Consider the following 6,000-nt stretch of genomic DNA (forward strand, 5'->3'; position numbering starts at 1 on the left):
ACCTTCTCTGAACTATTCTAGCAATAGGTGACAAATCATGGCAATCCTTCATGATAGCTGTTAAAAAAACACACAACTTTATTGAAGTGTGATTTGTATAACTAAAACAAACAGGTTTTAAATGTACATGGATGCATTTTGTTGCATGCAAATTATACTTTGATAATGTTGATTTTAAAAAAGAATGTCATTAAAATCTTTCTCTAACATATATATGTATTATTATATTCCTTCTATAAGTTTTAATGACATCTCCTGGTATGAAAATTCAAAAAATGAAAATATAGCAAAATAATTTCTATTTCAGTTATATAATACATAGTTTTACCTTAAATGCATATAAAGATACAGATCATTAATAATTATTGTCATGTATTTGATTTACTTGAGTTATTATTTTATATCATATAAAAGTTGATAAGTCGATCAATTAAGTTTTGAGACACACCTTTGGCAAAAGATTTAAAACAGGAGTGTCAGATCTACAAAGCCCACTTTTCAAAGTACAGACGGGTGAGAACTTCGAACCCATAGTTTTTTCCTCCTTGGAGGGACTAAAATGAAAGAAGCTAAGCAGTATCAAAATGGGAATGTTTCAGGGGGGTAATAGAACACAAATCCAAAACTGGCAGAACTTACAATGTCAGCTCTCTTACTTTCAAACAGAAAGCAAATGACACTACCCTCTCCTAACTATTTTAAGATTTGAAATACAAATCAGTCATTTAAGTGATAACAAATCTTTTTCACGTTACTAGGTAAAGATAGCTTATGAGAAAGCTCTATTTACGCGTTAAGATCTATTTTTAAGAAACATCAGCGCACACAGATTCCCAAGAAAGGGCTGATCTAACAAAGTGCACCCACGTTCTCTGCACACATGATTAACATGCAGGTTTTATCAGCAGGTCTCAGTGGAGGTGGTGGAGACACTGCATTCATAACAAGCTTCAGGTAATGCTGGTCTGTGGCTCACACTTTTGAGTAAAAAATTAGCTCCAGGGCTCAGTTCTTTCCTTCCAACTACCCAAATCAAGATTAAGCCGGGGACTATGGTGACATCTGAGGAACACTGTTTTTAATAATAAGCATAATTAAACCACCAGTATCATACCAGTTTTGGGTTCATTTGAAACTGTTTACATGTATAAGGAAGACTCGGAGAATCTCAAAATACACAAAATAGATAAACACTGCAAATCTGAACTGGCATAGGACATATTTCACTTGTTTGAATCAGTTCCGAAGTAGCTCCTTATGTTTTTATGACCAGAAGGACCCCAGTGAGGTACCGCTTGTACCTTGCAATGCACATAGGCGCACATGGAGACCTCAGGTACCGACAGTGGATTATATTGGACCTAACTGCTTGTCTCACTGTCATCATCAGCCTCAGCTATCATTTATTATGTACTTACCAGGTGATGTATTCTGTGTTAACTACTATCCTTGTGTTAGCTCCATCCTCTCAGCAATCCCATTTAGACAGGAGGAAACTCAGGCTCAGAGAGGCTAGGCAAATTATTGGAAGTCACACAGCAAGTTAGATGGTAGAGCCCAGACAGAAATCCAGGTCTTTTTAACTCTGAACTCTCAACCAGCACACTGGAACACATCATTTATAATGTTGCAATGCCAATATGAAAGAAAACTCTTAAAACCACATGAGCTAAACTTTGAGTAGCCTTCACTAAGCATTTCTACTAGCATAATCTTTCCCAGTGAGGAGACAATAAATATACTACCTTCAAAGTCAAACTCATAACATGGCATTGAACTGTTTGACTGTAAGATCTTTACAATTTTTAAAATGCTATGATTTGAGGTTGTTATTTAAAATATTTTGTACACAATATAATCTGTCTTTTAATGTTGTTTCATGAGCAATCAGGCATAAGGTCGTTTCTTTTCCTAACACAGGCAATCACTTCTCATTTAGGTAACAGATGGTGATTCCCTTACTACCAAATCCAGGCTAAAATTAGACAATCTGGTTTCCCCACATTCCTCTCCTATCTTTCTGTGCCTTCATTTCTGAGTGAACCTCTCATCTGCAGCAAGCTGTTACTTGCTGAGCAGAGCAGCAAACTTCAACCCGGAAAGCTCAGCTTAGAGACCAGAACAAGAAGCAAAGAGTACCAGCAAACCTGCCTTCCCTGGGTGAAGCCCAGCTGCCCACTTCCTCCTGTCCTTTGTGAAAGTGCAAGAAAGCAAGTCAGAAAGCGAGACTGAGAGGCAGGCAGGCAGAAACAAAGAAAGGAAGAAAGGAAGGAAGGTACTTAGGTAGGTAGGAAGACAGAAAGAGTAGATGGATGTATGGATGGATGGGGAAAATAGCCTCAGATGCTTCCCCTGTTGGATCTGAGAGTGCGCGTGTCTGAAGGCCTATCTTTTGCCAGCTTTGAAGGGTCCGGGGGCACCCGGGGAGTACGGTGCGTGGGTGGAAACCTGCTCTTTTCCCCCAAGACGGCAGCATCCTGTGGCTTGCCAGTTTATTTTACGCGGCGAGATGCGCAGGGTCGGAGAAAGTGGTGACACGCTGAGGACATTATTTTTTAAAAAACTCAACAGCCATTTAAGTGCAAGGGGCTGCAGAAAGTTAGTGGGCAGGGGTCTCCGGAATCAGCGGTGCCCACCACAGCCTCCCCTCCCCGCCAGGCTTCCGCCCCCACCCCCACCTCCACCCCCAGCCCTAGCACCTTAGCACCCACCTCCTTTCCTGGAGCTTGTGGTGTGCAGCTTAGCAGACCCGCACGTGGAGGGCTGCAGGCCTGGAGACTGGGGCAGAGGTTACTCAGGCCGAGTCGGGGGCGAGCGCTGGGGGCGCACGGTGGCAGCAGCGGCGACTCTTCTGGGCTGCGGCTGGCAAGGGCTACCCGCCGACGCCCAGAAGAGGCTGACTCGGGACCTCCCGCCGAGACCTGGCGCCCGCCCCCAGCCCGACCAGGTGAACCAAGCGCACCGCCCGCCCTGCGCTGCCGAGACAGAGGCGGAGTCCAGCGGCGGCACCACAGGCGAGGGCACGCCGAGCCTCGGGCCTGCTGGGTCTCATTCCCAGGAGAGGAGGCTTCTTCTTTCTTTTTTTTTTTTTAACTTCATAAAACATTTATTTATTTATGTATTTTTTATTAGTTTCAGGTGTACAAAATAATGTAATAGACATTTACACCCCTCACATAGTGATAACCCCTTCCCCATCCACTACCCCTCTGACATCCTATATAGCTGTTATAATTCTATTGACTCTATTCCTTATGCTGTACTCCACGTTCTGTGAGTATATGTTAAATTATAGTTGACATTCAGTATTATTCAGCTTCTTCCACCAGTAGCCCCCGGTTGAAGGGCTACCACGCAGCCAGACTGGGGTGGGGGGGGGCTGGGACATAAGCACTCCCCTTCCAAACCGCTCATCACCCCCCTCTCTCCTCCCGCCTCCGCCCCGCCCCCCCCATCCCCAGACCCTTAGACCGCCTCCAATTTTCCGGTTTCACAGGCTCATTGGGAAAGAGCCTAAGTGATTGAAGTCCTGCTACTTTCCCTGCCCTCCAGGTATACCCATCACTTATACGCTGGGGTGCGTCCAGGCCCAGAGACTCCCCGCTCCAGGCTAGAACGACCGCCTCCCCTTTAAAGAGCCTGGAGGATCTGTGATCGCCTGGTGAAAGAAACAAAAGCGGTTCACAGAGTAAGAGGGTGAGGTAAACCCCTGAGGAGGGTGAGGCTCCCTAAGCATGCACGGCGGGAGACCTTGGGGCAACCCAAGGGCACGGCCCATGCGGAAGTCTGGGGTGGCTCACCTCAGAATCACCACCTAGCCCCATAGGTCGCCTTGCTGTTGGATTCACTTCCAAAGAGAACCGGAAGGGTGGGTGACTTTGGGCAATTTACACAACCACTCCACGCCTCCTTTCTTCATGTTACACATATTTGTTGAGTTTATTATGCACCAGGCCTTGAGCTGAGCTCAGAGGATACACCGGTTATAAAACAGACATGGAAATTATAGTTTCTTCATTTGTTAAATGGGTAGAGGGATGGAATACGTGCCACCACTCCATGGCAGAATTTCATTCAGTCCGTGGAAGAATTTCATGCAGTATAATACAGACTTTAGCGATTTACATCAGGTTCATAAAGGTTGCAATAACTTAAATACAAATTTAAAATGTTATGAAATTTAGAATAGGAACCTTTGTTTTTTTGTCAGTTGAACAACTACCAGGAAATAATGGAATTTTATAATTAAAACAAAATAATTAAAATCCTGAAGCTCAATTTCCTAATTTGGTAAAGATTATCAACCATGGGAGCTGTCATATGGTCCTACTTCCCCTACCTGCCCAACACCGACTGAACAAACAGGCTCTTATCTTGTGCAGAGAGTGTCTAAAGGCTGGGTTTTTGGTTACTGCTCATGGCTGGTTTGAACATACACCGTTTTCAAAGTCTTGTGTGTGATCTTAAAGTACCAATGGCTTTATTTACACCAAATTGGTTTCTCATTTTAGTTGAAACTATCTGGACTGTACTAAAGTATTTAGCTGGTTTTAACCTTTTGGTTGGCCTAGGTTATTTTTAAGCTTTTAATTGAAATATTACATACTTATATTTATGTGCAAGAGCACAAATCATGAATATACAGTTGATGAATTTTCACATACTGGGCACATCTGTATAATGAGCGTCTAGATCAAGAAATAGGACATTATCAGTCCCCAGAAGTCCCCTAGTTCCCCTTCCAGTTACTGCCACCCCCCATTAAGAGTAACCACTATTCAGACTTCTGACTCCCTGGAAGGGTTTTGGTGATCTTTGTGGCTTATGTAAATGCAATTGGACTATATGTACTATTTCGTATCTGGTTTCTTTTGTTCAACATTACATTTTTGAATTTAATCCATATTGTGTCCTAGGCTTTTTTGTTTGTTTGTTTTACTTACTACCTGGGTATCATTCTTATGACACAGGTCCAACCCATCCCTCCCTAAAGTCCTGGCTTTGAACTAGATTAAAAAGTGTGTTCTGGACTTCAAAATTTCATACATACATAAACAAGCAATACTCACCCTTTTTCCCTCTTAAAAAACAAGGAGAATCAATACTTTGAGTCAGTTAATTAATCGACGCATGTTAATCAAGCAATGAAATTAGCTTACTTATTCATTTAGCCACTGTACGTATAACTGAACTAGACACTGTCATATGCGCTGAATATACTCAGATTAACTAAATATAGGTTTTAGCTTCTGGTTGTAACTTTGATGCAAAGGAATTCAGAAGAGGGTATCTACTTCTGCCAGGTATGTGAAGTTGTGGGAAGTATGAGAAAAGCCTTCAGAAAGAAGGTGATTTTTTGAGATGGAATTTGAAGCATTGACTGAGAGCTTGATAGTTGCTTATAATAATAACCTGTAGTCTCCAAAAAACTGTTTTAAGGTATTTTTTGGTTAGCAGATAATTATTACACTTCAGTAGGAATGGAGAATAAAGAGGAGCTGCATCTCCTGACCTCAAATTTTACATGTTCAAGGTACAACTACTGCAACAATAACTATTATCAAATACTTATATACTGAAAAACTGACACGATAATTAGTATCTTCAAAAGATAAGTTAAATATGTCTGTATTATCACATGAGATATGAGTAGTTGTGCTAGATGAGAGATGGGGCCATGTTTGTATTCATGGAACAGAAAAGGGAAATACTGTGTTTCCCCGAAAATAAGACCTAGCCAGACCATCAGCTCTAATGCGTCTTTTGGAGCAAAAATTAATATAAGACCGGTCTTATTTTAACATAAGACCGGGTATAATATAATATAATATAATATAATATAATATAATACCAGGTCTTATTTTACTATAATATAAGACCAGGTATAATATAATATTAATATAATACCGGGTCTTATATTAATTTTTGCTCCAAAAGACGCATTAGAGCTGATGGTCTGGCTAGGTCTTATTTTCGGGGAAACACGACAAGTAGAGGGCC

General features: G+C 41.8%; 1 protein-coding gene across 3 annotated transcripts in view; it reads right to left on the minus strand.

Moving 5' to 3' along the window:
- FERMT1 (FERM domain containing kindlin 1) overlaps positions 1 to 3,000 on the minus strand; it is a 39,591-nt gene extending 36,591 nt beyond the window's left edge. Inside the window, exons 1-2 of one of the 3 annotated variants that reach the window (XM_074317662.1) lie at positions 2,712 to 2,998; positions 1,419 to 1,512 (exon numbers count right to left, since the gene is read on the minus strand). The gene's annotated coding sequence lies outside the window, so the exon portion shown is untranslated. Of the gene's footprint in view, positions 1 to 1,418; positions 1,513 to 2,711 lie in introns of all 3 variants that reach the window. The other 2 variants (XM_074317663.1, XM_074317661.1) reach the window with 2 other exon arrangements.
- Between the last annotated feature and the right edge of the window lie 3,000 nt (positions 3,001 to 6,000).

The sequence above is a fragment of the Rhinolophus sinicus genome, linkage group LG13 (assembly GCF_036562045.2).
Source record: "Rhinolophus sinicus isolate RSC01 linkage group LG13, ASM3656204v1, whole genome shotgun sequence".
Classification (NCBI taxonomy): Eukaryota; Metazoa; Chordata; class Mammalia; order Chiroptera; family Rhinolophidae; genus Rhinolophus; species Rhinolophus sinicus.